Below are 19,387 nucleotides of genomic sequence, written 5' to 3'. Positions count from 1 at the left end.
CTCTGGAGCAGCAGAAAACAACCTTTCTCCCTCCTCCATATGACATCCTTTTATATATTTGAACATGGCTATCATATCACCCCTTAACCTTCTCTTCTCCAGGCTAAACATACCCAGCTCCCTAAGCCGTTCCTCATAAGGCATCGTTTCCAGGCCTTTGACCATTTTGGTTGCCCTCTTCTGGACACATTCCAGCTAGTCAGTATCCTTCTTGAACTGTCGTGCCCAGAACTGGACACAGTACTCCAGGTGAGGTCTGACCAGACCAGAGCAAATGTGTGTGTTTGTAGGCAGTTGATAAGAAGTTGCAATAAAGCTGGAATCCTTTTGAGTTTTGAGTTCCTCAGTAAACTTAGCATCTTATGTAAAAATGGATTGAAGCAGTGATGGCTGGTGCCCTTTGAAGGAGGCAAGGCAGAAGGCAGGGAGATCAACCGGAATTGGAACCAGTCCATAAAAGCCCAAATACTGCCTGTGAGTGAGTAAGAAGGCAGGTAGGTGGGGGCTGACTGATGGCTGACTGATGTTGGTGGACAATAGGCCATTTGCTTTTATGGCCCAGCATATACTGGTTTGCAGTTTCATCAAGGGCTTCTAGCAGTAGTGGGGTATCTCAGGCCCAGGGGGACATCCCTCCAGCTGTCTCTATTCAGCCTTTGAGACTCTTATCATGCCACACCCCTCACTAAGCCTGCTTTGTACCTTCCTTGTTTTTACCTGTCTGCATTGCGATCCTTCTCTAGACACAGGATAGAGAGGATGGAAGTGAGAGAGCATTTGTAGAAATTAGGCTATAATTTACTTTTTTTGATCCATTCACCTTTTGTCTCTGGCCCCTCCCATCACTGGTGTGTGGCCCCTGAAGAGTTGTCCATTTGAGAACATGAATAGCTGAATGAATTGGGCACAGCACAAATAAGAACACACCTATTGCTTCCTTGTATTGCCAGGGTCCACTGAGTTCACCACTCTCTGCGTTCAGCATTGGCCAATGAGGTATACACCATATAGATAGAAAGGCTTGATTGCTCATACCCAAAGCAATCTGATAACAAGGACAGAATTCCAGGCCTGGTGCAGAATTTATCCCCAGGTTGATCATCTCCCCAACATACATTGTAAAATTAAGAGATGAAGAAGATGTCATTGCTTTGGCTTAATCAAGAGTGCATGTGGAAACCCTTGAAAAAATGACCTTCTATATCTTTCTGCAAAATCTTCAAAAAGAAGAACCTAGTTTGGGTTCTAGCAAGCCAAGCTTGAATGAAGGACCAGAAGGATACAGAGTGAGGATACAGAAAAAGGATACAGAAAAGGATACTATCATTTTAATATCACCCACCCCAGAGCACCAAAGTGCAACTCAGACATTCAGTAACTACTGTAGTTAGATCCATCTCACTAGCTCTCTTTGATTTAATCGCAGTATATACTAACAATCCATGGGTATTAAAACCATATTTGCTGAGATCTCAGAATCCATATAATGAACACATAAACTTTATTTTATTTTATTTGTGCTGCTGTTAAACCTTGGCGACTTACCTTGCATTTTTTATAATCACCATTTATTTGCCTGCCCATCCTATTAAAAAAATAGATGTTTTAACTACGTTTTGGGCATTTAATTTTTAAAGCCCGCAAGATAGCACGGTTCTCAAGACACACTGCTTATATTGGAAATTGGATGGTGCAGCGGGACACAATTGACCTCTGATTTGAAATTTCTAGGGATAAAAGGATGGCTTTCAAATCCTGAGAGCTCTATTTCAACAGAGTGTACTCTAAAAGTTCCTCCACTGACCATGTATATTTTCAATCTTCTGCTGAGTGTACTGCTCTTTGGTAAGGGGCCATTTATAGAAACCTGAATTAGGACCATGTAGCACTTGCAAGTGCAAAACATAAACGCCTTGAAGACTAACAATCAACAGCAAAAATGGCTAGCCTGTGGCCCTTCAGTTGTTCTTTAAACAATCTTCCCTGGCCTTGCTGCCTGGGAGAGTTGTAGTCCTTGAAAAACTGAAGGGCCACAGGATCCCCTTTTCCTGGTCAGTCCCCAACATCTTTGATTAAAAGGATCTCATAAAGACAGTGCTATTTTTCTAGAAAAATAGGTGCCAGAACTCACCACAAACACCTCCCTTGTTGTCTTAGAATGGCAGTGGCGCCCACCTGAGAGGTGCCACAACTGAGTTCTGTTGAGTCCCAGCTGAAAAGAAGCCCTGCTTATAGCTCTGTTTAGATAGATCTCCATTTGGGGAGCTGCTTCCTTTCAGAGTAGACAATGCAGAGCTCAAAGGACCAACCATCTTGGCAGTTACAGGTAGGTAGCCGTGTTGGTCTGAGTCGAAAGAAAATAAAAAAAATTCCTTCAGTAGCACCTTAAAGACCAACTAAGTTTTAATTTTGGTATGAGCTTTCGTGTGCATGCACACTTCATCAGATACACTGAAACAGAAGTATCTGAACAGAAGTTTCAGTGTATCTGATGAAGTGTGCATGCACACGAAAGCTCATACCAAAATTAAAACTTAGTTGGTCTTTAAGGTGCTACTGAAGGAATTTTTTTTTATTTTGATATAAGGCAGATATATTATGGAAGCTCCAAATGTTCCAAATAAAAACATAGGTGCTTTTAAAAGATAACTGATCTTGCAAGCGAGCCTGCAACTTCGGGTTTTGTGTGAGAGTTTTGGCAAAAGAAAAACCATTTATGAAATGGAAGAGGTAAATATATGAGCGTGCTCATCCAGGAGATGTCAATGGCAGACTGCCAGCCAATTATTGTTAGTTAAACACCAGCTCCAACTCCAGGAGAAAAAGCAGGAAATGGAGGTTGTAGTTGTTTCCAACAACAACAAAAAGATAGTTGTTTCCAACAACAACAGGAGGGATATATGTATGTGTATTGGTTGGGGCAAGGTTGGTGTGTTTTCAGCTGCCTGGCCTTTCCAGAGCTTAGGAAGCCGCCTTGTAATTCCCTCACATTTCTGAAGCAAATAAATAAATATTTACCAGGATATTAAAGATTTATTGAAAATGCCGCATATTTAAGCCAACTTGCGGATGGTGAGGGGAGCAAAGAGATGGTGGGATGTTTATTATTTAAACATTAGGCAAGCTCTACATATTTATTTATTCCTCCATAATCCTCTCCGTGTTTTATAAATATTGCAAAAGATCCGTCAATAATATAACATGTTTTCACTAATCCAGCGGAATAATTAGGAAGCGTTTAGGGTAATATTGTTCTGAGCAAATATTGCAGCCGAGAGGCATGACTGGAGCGCAGCGAGGCTCCCTTCACTCAGGGCTTCCTCCAGTGCCTATCAGCATCTATTAGTATCTATTAGCGCTGCCAAGCAATCTGGATCTTCTTCTGCCCTTTTGTAGTGCCTACTTGATTTATAGCAACAAGTTAATTCAGAAGAGAGATAACCATCACAATTACAGGACTATTACCACAGGTTACTTAAGCCAGTGGCTCTTGACTATTCACGCATCTCCATTCCCTCCCAGTCCACTTGGGGGCTTCGTCAATATAGATTTCCAGAGGTGAGATGGACTTCAGAGCAGAAGGGCAGCTTGCCATTCCCTTTCTTCTGAAAAAAACGTGACTGCACATACCATTTGCATCCCAGAAGAGGCGGTTTTGGGGTGGGCACAACCGGTTTGGCCACACTGGGTTCTATCCTGCAGGGGGGGGGCACCAAAACAATGCTGTAGAATGGAGCGTGAGAGACTGGGGGGTGCTAGATTTTAGTGTCGCACAGGGTGCAGCTGAAATATGACAGCCCAAAGTCCTCCAGTGATCCCCGAGTGTGAATATGAACTTTGAATTAGATACAGGTTGTTATTCTTACTGGGCGCTGTGCTATCAATGTTTCCTCATCTCCAAGTGGAAGGAGTAAGAAATAACCTGTGCTCATATGCAGGTGTGGTTGCAATTTGCACATTTAAATTGCAATTGTATTTAAAGAACAATTTGTTCCATCAGTAATGTTTCCCCTCTCCATCCCAGGTTCTGGATAACAAATGAAGGTGGCCTATTACACCAAATACTGCTTCACAGTGTCTGCCACATCATTCAATGACTGAATGCATCAGCTGAGGAGATACAAAAGATCTCCATCTGTGGTGACTCCTTTACATGAGAAAGCCAGTGTGGTGCACCACACAAATTTCACTGCAGGAGAACTGGGGATGGTCAGAGCCTCCTCAACAAGGAAACACCCACACCTTCTAAAAACAACAAAAAATAGCACACAGCACTCAACACTCAACACCTCCCTCAAACCCTCAGACCTCTGCTCCCCCCATAGCAAGACCAAAAGCAATTCAAAGCTAACAAAATGGGGGGGGGGGCAGGGGACCCAGGAAGGTACCTGGGAGAGCCCAAAGAGAGAAGAGGTGTAGATTAGGTTATCTAACACTTAACTCAACACTTTCCCCCATTATTCTTCTTGGCAACCTCCAACCTGCCTTCTCAACCCTTAAAGTGTGGGCCTTGCTAGATGCTTCATTAAGGGCTGAGTAGGAATTTCATGGGCAAGCCCCTGTGACTGTCAACATGCCCGGGAGATGAGAGGGATAGGATGCCACTCCCCATTTATTGCCTAGTTCCTCTGCCTGGATGAATTTGATCTGGTTATCTGGTTAATTAGGTGTGATTGCAGATCCTCTATTATTATATTTGATAAATATAACTTTGTTTACCCATATAATTGTTGTATCTTGAGACTTTGTGTGTGTGTGTGCCAATGTGCATTCTGGTGTATGTGCATAAGTGGCTACACAAGCAACAAAGTGAACATCATCTTGGGGGTAGAGCCATCAGACACGAGCAATTTATGTCCTTCCATCTCTTTGATGCTCAAAGATTCTTTTATTATTGTGAGTATAGAATGGGATGCGGATGCCACTTTTTCTGGAAGGCTTTGTGGTTTTAAAAGCTTTGTGGTGACAGGTTGAAGTTGTGTTGGTTTGTCCACAGTAGACACACAAATACCCATAACACATAAGAGTGTGGACACATAAGGGCCTTCTCGGTAGTGGCGCCTGCCCTGTGGAATGCTCTCCCATCAGATGTCAAAGAGAAAAACAACTACCAGATTTTTAGAAGACATCTGAAGGCAGCCCTGTTTAGGGAGGCTTTTAATGTTTAATATATTCTTTTATTTCATTTTTCTGTTGGAAGCCGCCCAGAGTGGCTGGGGAAACCCAGCCAGATGGGTGGGGTATAAATAATATATTATTATTATTATTATTATTATTATTATTATTATTATTATTAATCAGCCACCAAACTAAAACTCCCAGGAAGATCCACCACAGATGGGCCAATGGGATAAAATGAGATTTTCTTGTCAAGGTGGGATAATATCAACAAGACTTGCCTTCCAATCCTTCCTTATCTTTCATACATTCATTAATAAAAAGTTGCAAATAGAAGAATGAGTGTTCATAGATCAAGGATTTCTCCAATGCAGTTTGTGTTTATTCTAAGACTACCTTTTAATGCCTGTTGTGACTCCTTGCAAAAACCTCTCTTATCATGTGAAAGTGAGATGGAAAAAAATGGCCTTTATCTGATCAAGAATCAAGATTTGGGCCTATTCTTTTTCGCAGTCACTTCCACCACGTGTGGTAAAATGGTCAGCCTGCAGTGTCTTGCCACTGTATCAGCCCACACAGGGAGGCAATTTTGTTTGTGCCGCTGCTCTAGAAGCTGAAATTGATCCATGTCAGTTTTGAGCATCATGCTGTAAATATAGCCCATTGACGCTGATCTGGGCTGAATTTAGTCTGTCACGGAAGATGCACAGCCATACATTTCCCCACAGATTTGGAGTTGGCAAGGACTAAGCTCTCCCCCTCCCCCTCCCCCTTCTCCTCCCCATGGGCGCCATGTACTGCAGAGGTTGTAAAAAATTAGGCACATTATTATCAATTGTAATCCAATAGTAAAGATGAGAAGGGGGCAAGGACAGTGTGAATCTGGAGGATCCCTGGGGGACGAGGTGTCTAGGCTTTGGAAGATGTAGGATAGGATACATTTGTGTGCTTAGTACAGTGGTTTTTTTTTTTTCCTTTTTCCTTTTCTTCTTCTTTGCAGTGTGCTGCTGAGCCTAGATTAATAAAAATGTAGAGATAAGAAACAGAGTTTTATTAAAGTGTGCTCACAGAGCATCAGCGGCCAGCCACTCTCTGAGAGCGTGAGCTGGAAGCCTGCCAGCCTCTCTTGCTTATTTGATGGTGAGTATTGCTTATCATACCTGATAGGAAGGTCTCTCTGAGAAACAGAGGAGCAAACTGGCGGCCACAATATCCTTGATCCCAAACCTGTACCTTTTACACCTGTTTGTGGCATGTTTTGCTCTCCGCACACAGCACAGCATGCAATGGAGATAGCAGAACAAGGTTTTATGGAAGCAATGACTAGTTCTGGGTGTTGTCTTTCTTTGCATCCCACAGTCCTGCTCAGAATGCCTTTGCTGCCTCTTGCCCTCCTCCAAATCTTTACTTTTTGTCTGTTCTGTTTTAGGTTTCTTGCTGCTGGAGCTCAGGGCTAATGAAGAGGGCACCGTTAGGACTCACATGTTTTCTGTAGCAGGGAGCTGCAGGGAGGCATTCAGATCTGCTAGGGCAGAGCCTTTGAAAAGCTGAGCGTGGGAAGTCAAAGCAAGCATTGCTATGAGGAGGAAAATGAATGTGGAAAACCCACCTGTCCCCTGCTCTTCTGCTCTCTCACCTTTCACACACGTGTGCTGTCTCTCACAGACAGACACACATTTTTGCCCACTCTTTTGACTTTCACCTCTTTTTGCATTCAAGCATTTTACATAGTTGATTTTACATAGTATGAGATTCTTAATTTCCAGGTTTTGGGTTTGAGCCGAATGTTGGCCAAAAGATTTCAGCTAGCTAGGGTGTCTGTTCATTTCTTCCCTTACAGTGGTACAGGCGAACCAAAGAACCCGTCGGTAAATGTTTCACCCCCATCGTTCTGCCTGGACACTGAGGTCCAGCACCGAGGGCCTTCTGGTGGTTCCCTCGTTGTGAGAAGCCAAGTTGCAGGGAACCAGGCAGAGGGCCTTCTCGGTAGTGGTGCCCGCCCTGTGGAATGCCCTCCCATCAGATGTCAAAGAGAAAAACAACTACCAGACTTTTAGAAGACATCTGAAGGCAGCCCTGTTCAGGGAGGCTTTTAATGTTTAATAGATTAGTGTATTTTATTTTTCTGTTGGAAGCCGCCCAGAGTGGCTGGGGAAACCCAGCCAGATGGGTGAGGTATAAATAAATAAATAAATAAATAAATAAATAAATAAATTATTAAAAGCAGCTTTTGAAGTCGCTTGGACCAGGAGATGGCCAGCATCACCATGTAAAAGCTGGTTCACATAAGACAATGGCACTGGTTTGCCATACAGTATACCAGGGTGAGGAACATATTTCAGTCCAAGGCCACATTCCCTCATGATAACCTTACCCAAGGCAAGTGATGAACCTGGTGGAGCAATAGAGGAGTGTCTTACCTTTGCACAAGTAATCTCCATTCAGAAAAGCAAAATACATGCTCCCTATTCAGGGACAGTAAAGGGACATGGCAGCACTTGGAGAGGAGCATGGGGTGGGGTAGTGGTGGCTGTTTCGATGGGGGTGGGGAGTCCCAAGAGCTGAATAGAAAGGCCTGGAGGACTGCATTTGGCCCCCAGGTCTGCAGGCCATGTAGTCAACTGTGACTACATCCATACCCTACATTTAAAGTGATATGATAGCACATTAAACAGTCATATCTTCCCCCAAAGCATTCTGAGAGCTGTCATTTGTGAAGGGTACCAAGAGTTTTTAGGAGACCTCTATTCCTCTCCCAGAGCTACAATTCTCAATCACTCCCTCTTCACAGCGAACTCTGGGAATCGGGAAGGGGGGTCCAGAGGTGCCCTAACAACTCTCAGCACCTTTAGCAAACAACAGCTCCCAGAATTCTATGGGGGAAGCCATGACTGTTTTTAGTAGTATCACAGTGCTTTAAATGTATGGTGTGGTTGTGGCCTTTGTGTCTATGGAGAAAGAGGTGTGTGTGTGTGTGTGTGTGTGTGTGTGTGTGTGTGTGTGTGTGGTGTGTGCAGCAGGTAACCATTTCCACAGTTGTGGTTGTTCTTTCTCAAGCTGATTTAATTAAGGAAAGGGAATGGTTGCAGCTGTCCCCGGGTCCAATTCACACAGAAAGGTCTCCACATAGTCACATACCAAACTCATACAGAAAAACCACTGCCAGATTTTTTGTGTGTGCAAACCCAGCTTATAGGACTTCTTTATCATTCTTGGGGTACTCATATTTCTTTGCAGAATAATTCATTGAATGGTTGAAGAATTTGGTAAGATATGTGCATGCACACATACACATATACAGAGACATTTATCCTTTTTTTGTGGCCAATCACATATAAGATATGCAACTTAGGCTTTCAATCTATTTGAGAGAATTGCAGGAAAGAGATGGTATCATATTGAGTCCATTACTGTGAAACAGTTTCTTATCTCCAGTGGTTTAGATGCTTCTGAAAATGGGCCTGTGATGAGTAAATGTGTTTCAGGGAAAATTTGAGTATTTAAACTAGTTTGAGATGGCAGTCTTGGCTGCAAAGTTGGAGAGGTTATGATTCCAGGCAGTTTCCTGAAGAAAACTGCAGTGTTCCAAGTAAGGTGGCTATTGTACTTTTTATCATACATTATTTGTCCCATTTCTACTCTAATTGATATAATCATTGGTACCATACAGAAGTAAAGATGCACTTAGGCTGTGATCCTATGTATGTCCTGAGAGTATGTCCCATCAAACTCAGTGTAGTTTGACCCCAATTAGCTGAATGGATGGTACATCTGTGCTACCTAGAGTGGGGTTCAGGGGTCTCAGTTTCCCCTTGAAGCAATGGTTAGGGATCTCAATTGTGTAGGGCAAGCTCCTTTCAGTGTTTGCTATCTTTTTCATTGTGATAGTCTAGCTCAGGCTTCCCCAAACTGTGGCCCTCCAGATGTTTTGGCCTACAACTCCCATGATCCCTAGCTAAGAGGACCAGTGGTCAGGGATGGTGGGAATGGCATGTTGTTATACTTTTTGTCACTTGAACATTAGAAGAACCTGATCTTGCATCTAGTCATGAATCTGAGCAAAGTATTCTGTTAGCTGCTTTGAGACTCCTTAGGGTAGTGATAAAGCGGGATATCAAATCCAAATTCTTCCTTTCCTTCTCCTCCTCCTCTTCTTCCTCCTCCTCCTCCTCCTCCTATTGACTTTTCACGAAATATGGTGCAAGGCACTCTTTCTTTGGCAAGTTTTTTGGGGTCTGGGAGGCTGAATGTTGTTCCTGGTGGGGGTTATTATTCACAATACATGCCTGCTTCACTATCCTGCCAGGGGAGAAATGTTTTTCTCAGTTAGCTACCTGCCACCATCACCACTGGATCATCTTTCAAAGACTTGTGTTTTTATCTTGTATATTATGGAGTGAACCACCCTGGTAAACAAATTTATTTCATTAATTAATAACTATATATCGGGGGGAGCATTGCATAATAGAGGTGCCAGTTCCAAGAGGCTGTTTCTGTGGTAGTTGCCCACCTAACCACTGAAGATGGGAAAACCTGAAGCAAATCCTTCACTGATCATCTTAATATAAAAAGTTCATTCGATATCACAGTCTCAGGCTACTTAGAAGTTTATAGGTCGAAACCAGCACTTTGAATTGTAAGCAGAGTTTCAGAAAGCCAGTGGAAAACTTTCAAAACACGAAGAATATGTCAATCACAACTAGCCCCAGTAAATAACTCAAGCTATGCAGTAATGCTATTTGGAAATTTTAGTTTCTGGACTTAATGGTCTTATATCTGCCCTATCTTTCTTTAAATGACTACATCTGTTATTCACTTCTAAATGTAGTTGCTGCATTTGGGGTTCCACTTTGCTATATTTGGGAGTCCTGGACTTCTGCACCTAAAGTCCTGACCTGATGGCACCATTGCTGCTGTGTTCACTTCTGAACTCACTCAAGATTCCAAAGATTTTTACAGGTAGCCAGATATCTCATCCATTGCAGTCATCTTGCTTGGATGCTACCAAAGCATGAATCACCATCTTTGTTCATCATCTTTCTCACCATGCAATTTCATTTTAATATATTTGCGTGTTCAGACCCAGAGACCTCCCCCCTAAATAAATTCAGACTTGACTCAAATTTTGGTTTGGTTTTTGGCCGAATTTAGGCCACAACTTAATTGATTTCAGAAAGTGAGTGGTTGCATAGGCTCTGGTTCAACTAGCTCCCTGCACCCTTGTAGGCAGCGCTGACCCAGGGCACCAGTATAGGTCAGCCAAGGGTGAACACCTGGATAGGCGGAAAGCTGGGAACAGGCTATGTCCATCACCCAGATGTCCCCCTGGACTCAGGCATGGGCACAACCCCCTCACCAAACCATTTGAGTCCCTGGATTCCTTTAACAGAATACCCTTCACAAAGGGATGGCAAGAGCATTCCCCCATCCCACAACAAAGGGTGTCGGTTTCCAGGTCTCACCACACTTTGCCCCCCCCCCCTGTTCAGAATGCAAAACTGCAGAAGGTCAGAGGCAGTTGGTACAGCACTTTTTACTTTGCAAAAATGCTTAGACTAAGTTTGAATATTCCTATAAGTCTGCACTATACACTTCATTGCCACCATCATTACCATCTTCTTGAAATCTACCTTCTTCTTTCTTTTATAGCTGGAACTACATTCTTTGAAGTCTGTACTTTTGTCCTTTTGAGGAACAAAAAAGTCAGGTAACTCAGGAGGGCAAGGGATTCTAAGATCAGATAAGTCTGCAAATCCCTTTGTTATAGTTCTAAGACAAAGTTCCAAAGTTCAACAAACCCAAGTGATTCTACATGAATGATTTACCTTGGGTCCCAAATACAGGAAAGTCTTAAACTAATATGCTACAGGCTTACTAGGAATGGGAAGAGCTTAGCTGTCTTATTAAATGTATCCAGTTTTGTTGTATGGCTACAAACACTTTAGCTAAATGTTCTGCACAGGCTCTCCAAGGTAGAGAAGCATTCCATTTAATACCTGTGATGGATTCTCTGGGGAATAGTTTTTCTTCATCTGGTTCCATTAATCTCTTAAGGGACATGGGAAGTAGTGGAGGGGTGGAAAAATTCCAATATGTCAAGTCAGCTGTGACCTCAGTGGGGAAACCAAAGTCGGCTCAGATGAATTAATCTCAACAGGCAATGCAAGAGATGCAGCTTGTAAACCAAACATGATCCATTATATCACTGGGCATCTTCCCTAAATCTTGAATTAAACGTGTATATATTACATCTGTGCTCTCACCAGATTCATCCTTTTTTGGACTACTTATCCCATCCATTTTAGAATTCTTTCTTTCCTTCCTTCCTCCCTCCCTCCCTCCCTCCCTCCCTCCCTCCCCCCTCTTTCGTGTAAGGCTGATAAATGCTATATCCATTTCTCTCCCCTGTGATGATGATGATGATTTATTTATACCCCGCCCATCTGACTGGGTTTCTCTAGCTACCCTGGCAGCTGTCAAGCCACTTGCATAACAGCATTCCAGCTTCTTCCCAAGTAGGATTGCCTTGACTTTCTCCCATCTCCTGTCCACTCCCCCAAATGTATTTGTGCTGACGTGCCCACCGTTCCTCGTATGTAGAGAGGAGATATGATTAGATGGAATCTAATTTGTTTGGAGTGCTCCAACAAAGGAGGGAAATTATTCCACAGCAATATTTGCAAATGCATTCATCACTGAGTCCCAGGCAATCCCTCACCACTAGATGATGACTCTGTGATCTTCAAGAAGGCCTGATTAAAAGGGCTTTCAAATGATCAGACCACACTCTTCCCTCCCAGCTGTTGTTCATCATGCTTGGAGCACAGAAAACCTGCTCTCCTGTTTCTTCTCATCCATAACTAGTAGATTCTCTCTCTCTCTCTCTCTCTCTCTCTCTCTCTCTCTCTCTCTCTCTCTCTCTCTCTCTCTCCTTCCTTCCTTCCTTCCTTCCTTCCTTCCTTCCTTCCTTCCTTCCTTCCTTCCTTCCTTCCTTCCTTCCTTCCTTCCTTCCTTGGCATTCTTATTCTTATAGCATTCTTAATAAGGAAGGAGCTTCTATTGTCCCTATGTAGAATGAAAGAGCCAAGAGCCACAGAGGGATCATGCACATTGTGCATGGAATCACTAAGTATTTGTGTTATGCATTTATGTTTTTATACTGTAAACTGCCCTGTGATCTTTGGATGAAGGGTGGGAATTTTTTAAAAAAATATATATATACAATAAGAGTAATTTAATGCAGATCCCTTTGGGGTTGTCCTACATTTCACACCAAGGGTCAACTCAAAGGAAAAGGCGTAATATGGGCACACATACACATACTCTGCTTCTGCTAAAGTCGTTATTTGGTGCTAAGACACAAAATATAGAACAAGGGAACATTTTGATATGGTCGTTATCTTGGAAAGCCACTTGGACGTTGATAGAAGCAGCTTGTTAGTCAATTGATCATTTTGATAAGTCTGGCTCCTCCTTGATGGAAACATTGATTTGACATTTTGTTTTCTATGAGGCAGACAGATAGAAAGCAATAAAATGGAAAACAGATGGTTCATATTTAGCTCACAGGCAGCATAAGAGTTGCATCAGGGAGAGGACACTGGGCACCCTACCTTGGAGGTGTCTGCAGGTGTGTGTGTGTGTGCGTGTGCATATGCTGCATTTGAAGCATTGAAGCATTGTAGGTTTCCTTGGAGAATGATGCCTTCCTGATCCCACACCAAAAATGAGCAACAACTGTGCATTTGTTGCACTATAAATGTATCATCTGAAAAGGCCTTTAAAAACAGCTCAAGGACTCCCTTGTGTGCCCTTGCAAAGGCTTGATGTGTCCTACTGATCAGCAAGGACTCTCTCCAAACCATTCTCCATGTTTGTCTAGGGGTAATAATTTCCAAGTACACAAGCTGCAGACTGAAGGTGAAGTTGATCTGAGGAAGTTGTAGGACTCTGTGGGGATGGGGCGAATTGGTTCCGCCAGAGCTGAGTTGAAAGATGTGTTGTTAGTATCATATTGTCAGGGCTTGTAAAACATCAGAGGCAGCTAAAGGAACAAAGATATGACACGTTGCACAAGTGTCTCTAGATACACAGCATTACAACAACCAAGTGTTTCTTGTATGATTGTTTTTCTGAGACTGGCCAATGTATGCTGTGCCCCAAATGCTGTGCCTCCTTCTTTTGCTTAGGTCACACTTCTGGGACCCAGAACTCCTATGGATGAGGGAGAAATTCAGTTCAATTCACATTTGCCCTTTCCAAAACAATACACAGACCAAAACTCAGCCATCCTCCTAAGTTTGCAGTTCTCTGTGTTGTAATGTATTTCTCCTGCTAAGTAATCTTTACAAAAATGCACATTCTAGAGCAAAGTGTGCATAAAAATGCATATATAATAAAAATAATAATTTATTATTTATACCCCGCCCATCTGGCTGGGTTTCCCCAGTCACTCTGGGCGGCTTTCAACAGAATATTAAAAATAGAATCAAACATTTATAGTGAAATTGTGTAAAAATGAATTATACTGGGCAAAATTGCATGTATAAATGTATATATTAGGTAAAATTTGCATTTGGAAAATGCAAATAAGAAAAAAAAACTTTGCAAACTGATGTAGAACTGTAGAGAACTGAACAATTGAAAAAAAAAACCTGAGAAACCAAAATTGACAGGTTTGCACTGTCTCTATGCATCTCTCTCTCTCTCTCTCTCTCTCTCTCTCACTCACACACACACACACACACACAGAGAGAGAGAGAGAGAGAGAGAGAGAGAGAGAGAGAGAGAGAGAGAGAGAGCGCCATGCATAACTATTCTTCCTTTTTTGGATGTGCATTTCTCTTTTTCACTCCAACTCATAGTCTATATGGCTATATCAGAACCTCAATCAATGATCCTAAGCATGTTTACTGAGAAGTAGATCCCATTGAATTCAATGGGGCTTACTCCCAGGTAAGTATGGTTAGGCTTGCAGCCTCATTGTTCCTCTTTCTCCACCATAGCACCTGTTAAACTTGCCTCTGGTGTCCTTGAAGCCCTCTCTCTGTCTCCTCCCGCCCAGCTTCTGAATCCTGATTTAGATTGCATGCACGGCTTTTCTGGAAGACTTAATGAAGCTGTCTCTCCATTCAGCCAGGTGGAGGTTCAGTGTCACAGGGCAGGAGATCACCTGACTGAAGGGATAAGAAATGAGGTTTAGAAAGCATCTTGACGTTAAACCAAAAATAAAGCGGTGGAGAGAACACAATAGCGCAATGGTTGCCGGGGCTCTGATATGTCACCTTTCCACAGGCAAATAAGGATAAGGTTAAAAGAACAAACGCCTATCCTTATACAGAGGAGTCAGGTCAAAAGAAAGGGAATGATCTGAAGCACTGAATATACCTGATCTTACAGAACTGGGCTTTAGAAGTATTGATGTTATAACTGGGGGAAATGAAGACACAGAGCAAAACGTACACAGGGACTCAGGCAAGGTAAGGCACATAACATTCAGGCCTTGGAAGTGACCGTAATCACATTAATGGGCAGGCTACGGACAATCAACCATTTTGAACCAAGGAGATACGTAGGTAAGCATTATTTTAAGAGTGATAGCTGCATCTAGCTGTACCCAGAGAATTTTGTCCCATATTTATTTACTGCGGACATAATTTTTCGAAGTACAGCGGCGGAAGAGTTTTGTGTGAAATACAAGGGCCCTACTAACATCGCAATAACATCTCTGATAAAAATTTGTGTGCCCCACTCAACATGCTCATAGGTAGCAAAGCACGAAGCTTGGTGCCAATGGAAAGATATTGTAGCTCCCAGAAAGTCGGAAACTGGATCATAGAAAAATTTAAAGCTTTATGGCACTCACTGGCTCCTTCATATGGTAGGCAGTGGCTCCAGCCGGGTGAAAGATTGTGGCAATAGAGCTATGCAAAACCTCATCAGCACTCTCTGTTTGCTTCTGCTTCAAGTCCCAGAATCTGAAAGTGGCCAGCACAATAAAAACCAACAACTTGAGGTCTGGAAAAGGGAGGTGAATGGAGCTATGGTGATACCTTAATAAGTATGATTAATCTGTGGTCCTTGTAGCACTGAGAAATGGGGCATGCTGATGTGTTCCAACAAAAGCTAAGAACAGAAAGAGAAATGTGCTGGATGAAGGCCCATCTATCCCAGGATCCTGTATTTTGTAGTTCAGCATCCTGTTCGTACAGGGGCCAACCAGATGCCAAAGGGCATTCCACAAGCAGAATCTGAGTGCAACAGCACTTCCCACATTTGATATTCCACCTGGGGTTGAGTTAGAGCAAACTCTGCAAGAATCAAGGGGGATGTGGAGCCTGTGGTCCTCCAGATGTGTTGGACTCCAACTCCCATCAGCTCCAATCAGCTTCATTGCACTCTAAAGTACTGTGAACACACCGTAAATCTATCAATATAGATTTGATGAATTGAAATTATAGAGGAGGAACTTTAGCTCGGTGTGGCACATGTTCTACAGGCAGAAGGGATAAGATTCAGTCCTGGGCATCTCTAGGTAAAAGGATTTGGTGGCTGATTATGAGAAAGACATAAAGAAATCCTGCTGAATCAGGACAATGGCCAATCCTGTCCAACATCCCGTCCCCACACTCAGACTGCACACGGGAAGTTTGTAAAAAGGGCATGAGAGCATCAGAACTCTGCTTACCTGTGATTCCCAGCAACTGTGATTCCCAACACTAGTTGTCACAACTTTTAGAAAGCATCTGAAGGCAGCCCTGTATTCAGAAGTTTTTAATGTTTTTATATGTGCTCGAAGTCACCCAGAGTGGCTGGGGAAACCCACCCAAATGGGTGGGGTATTATTATTATTATTATCATTATTATTATTATTATTATTAGCATTAATACTTTTTCTGGAGGTACTCAGGAGTATGCAGCAATGGCACCTTTTCTCTAGAAGAAAAGCACTGGTTCAAAGTATGGCACTTACTGTAACAACTTCATGGTGAATAGCAGCACTTTTTTCCTAGAAGAAAAGCACTGATTATTATCATGCTAATCATCATAGTCATAGGTAGTCATCATGCTAGTAGCCATTGATAGCCTTTTCCTTCATTAATTTGTCTCATTCTGTTTTCAAACCATCCAAGCTGGTGGCCATCACTCCCTGCTGTAGGAGCGAGACCTTTGCCTTAAAGGCCACTGCCAGGCATAGTAGACATTTCTAGGGTAGATGGACAGGCATTCTGACCTGACATATGGCAGCTCTTTTTTCCCCTGTATGTCAAAGCAAGTTGTGAAGATTCAGTTGAGCCACCTCTCTGATCATTACATCTTTACCTCAGTGGTGGGAGTGGGTTACTTTTTCTCTTCCCATGTCACACAAGGCTGTATTTATAGTTTCTCTTTTGACTTTGTGTGTGTGTGCTTTCTGCCCGCCTGCTGCAAGAGCCCAAGGTGGTTTCATGCCAACTTAAGTGCTCTTGATTTATTGTCTGAATGCAGGTTTCTCAGGGCTTGCGCGAGCCGCTTTCCCTTAGCTGCTCACCTCTATAGGGCAACATCAGCTGCTTATGGAAATTTCCTTTTGTGTCTTTGGATGAATGGCGTGGACCTTTTGTCCCTCCTGCCAATGTAGGGCAAGGGAAAACAGCATCCTGGGGCACAAAGGAGTCCCAGGGGAAAGCTGAAATACAAGGAAAGAGTCTGCGAAGCCAAAGAAGGACTGGTGGTCCATTGATCATAGGTAACGTTACAAACATACATGAGGTGCTGCTGGAAATTTTATGTAGTAGTAGGGAATGCTTCTTCTTTTTTTAGGACCAATCAGTGGTCCTATTAGAATGCAACACTTTAAAATAAAATAAAATACACATAGCTTTAATATGGAAATAACCTGAAAGATTCTGCAGCCACAGGAACACCCATATCTGCTCCCTGCTGCTTCTTTTTTAGCCAGTAGTATAAAATGCCTTCCAAAACAGTATCATCTTCGCCAGTCTCTTCTGTAACAAAACAATGGAGTGAATTTGATGGGGGAAAGAGCATCCTAATGCAACTCATCCAGCAATTCTATGTTGCCTACTCATGAAGTTCAGATAAATAGGGGAAATGCCCTGCCATCAGAAGACCTTAGCTTGCATTCTCGTTCTCATTCTCTCCCACTCCCACTCCCACTTCTTCTCCCTCTCCCTCTCCCTCCCCCCCTCTATGTATGCATTTTCAGGCATCCTGATCCCAAGTTATGTAGGGCTTTAAAATGGCTTCCAACTGATGACTGTTACCCACCTGGCCCACAATGTTTCAAGTGCTTACCATATTAAATGACTGAAACGTCTCCAGCTTTGTAGGCTCTGACTGTATGCTCACATATAGTAAGTGGAGCATGTCTTGGGATGCTGCAAGGCATGCACTAAATTCTGGCTAAACTCTCAGCTGTGAAAAGCTTCCTTTTAAAACAACATGGTGCTGCAGATAGGTGCCCATATGAACAGCTAATTCAGCATAGCTGACACTGATGGGCAGTGTCTCTGTAGGGCTTTAGGCAGGGGTCTCCCCCAGCCCTATCTGGCAATGCCCAGAACTGAACCTGGGACCATTTTCATGGCACTTCCCCATTCCTAGTTCTTGTGTTGTGTTTGATGACAAAGGTGGACTGTCTCATATGATATGTTAGATTTCAGAGGGTTTCTGGTTCCAAGGGAAAAGAAGAACACTATGCATTATTGTGCTTCCTTTTAGTGAAGAGTTTCATTTGGGGTTCAGTGGTGGCTCTTTTCATACTGATGCCACCTTGAGTCCCATCAGGCTTGACCCAGGAGTGGAGCTGCGGCCAGCTAGTGGTTTTCACCCTCCTGCTCCCTCTCAGCTGGCCCAGGGGAAGCCCTAAAGGAGAAGGAGCTGCTGTCACTGGCACCCCAGCCAATATCAGAGACGAGGCTGAGGAGTACTGCTCTGATGAGGAATGGTGCGAGCACCCCCCTCCCCCTGCTCCTGACCAGGATCCTGAAGCTGCCCAGGAGCAGTGGAGCGGTATAGATTTGGAACAGTGGTTTGCAGAGTGGCATAGTTCTGAAGTGGATGCAGAAGTGGGTGGAAACCTTAATTGGGAACACCTTCATTCTGAGAATGGCTGCTTTGTTCTTTTGCTGTTATTATTAAAGACTCTTTAAATGGTAAGTGACTCTTTTCACTTTGTCTTTCTTATCTACGGCCAAAGGGGGGCGGGGGGGAGTGAAGCCTGGCAGCCCTGAAGTCTGGGCCCAGGTGCCTTCCCTCGATGAGGGAATCTGGTTGTGACCCCTAAAAAAAGTGTGCCCCCCCACTACACTTTACACTGCTTTACAAGCAGCCATATACAAGACACAGCTCTTTAGGGCAGGTCTAAAATCATGGCCCTACTACATGTACTACATGATTATGCCCTACAAATGAGTATTGCATACACCTATATGGCTACTGTGATTGACAAATGTGTTTAGATCTACTCCCTCACTTGCATTGTGGATAGCACATTGCAGTTTGAGAAAACACCATTCTCCCCCTTGTAAATATGCAGTGTGATGTATTTGCAGTTTGGCAAAGCGTTTAACCTGGATGTTCCTGGACTGTGCAAGCTGCAACTGTGTGGCTTTGCAACAGTTTCACTCCACCTGCTCCTACCAGCTTCTGCCAAATGATTAACTGTCTCTAGTGGGATTCTGTTCAGTTACTCCTGCTCTATTAGCTGTGACAGTTAAACACAGAAAGGAAGAACCCGCTAGGTGTGCTGTCGTACAGGCTCTTGGCTGCTGTGCTGCAAAGGGCACTCGACCTTTTTCTTTCCTCCCTGTGTTCCGTTCATGCATCTGAGATCCACTAGCACCTGTGGAGCAGCAGATGGACTACAATCCACTAGAGGGCAGTGATAGCCATACCTGCAAGTGTGTGCGATTTGTAGGGCAGAAGGACTAGAAGTGTCTCATTTTGCATCTTAGCAGGATGGCTCTCTCCCCCACCCCCACCCCATGTGCCCTTTGCAATCACTAATTCAAAGGGAAGGAGAGGTATTACTGCCAAGGAATGAAGTTGACTGCTCAAGCCAGTGCATGCTGAAATGATGGAAGAAATAGTCTCTCAAGTCATTTTGTTAGCTCTTGATATCTGCCAGTTCTGGTGAGAGAGATTATTCCATCGGAGAAAGAAGCATGACCAACATGACTGAAGTGGAAGAACATAGTTCCTGAAAAGCTTAGTTGAGCATAAGAAGCTGTCAGGCCATGGGTCTATCTAGCCCAGTGTCATTGAC

This window comes from Zootoca vivipara, chromosome 4 (assembly GCF_963506605.1).
Source record: "Zootoca vivipara chromosome 4, rZooViv1.1, whole genome shotgun sequence".
In the NCBI taxonomy this organism is placed as follows: Eukaryota; Metazoa; Chordata; class Lepidosauria; order Squamata; family Lacertidae; genus Zootoca; species Zootoca vivipara.
This window is presented reverse-complemented; position numbering follows the sequence as displayed.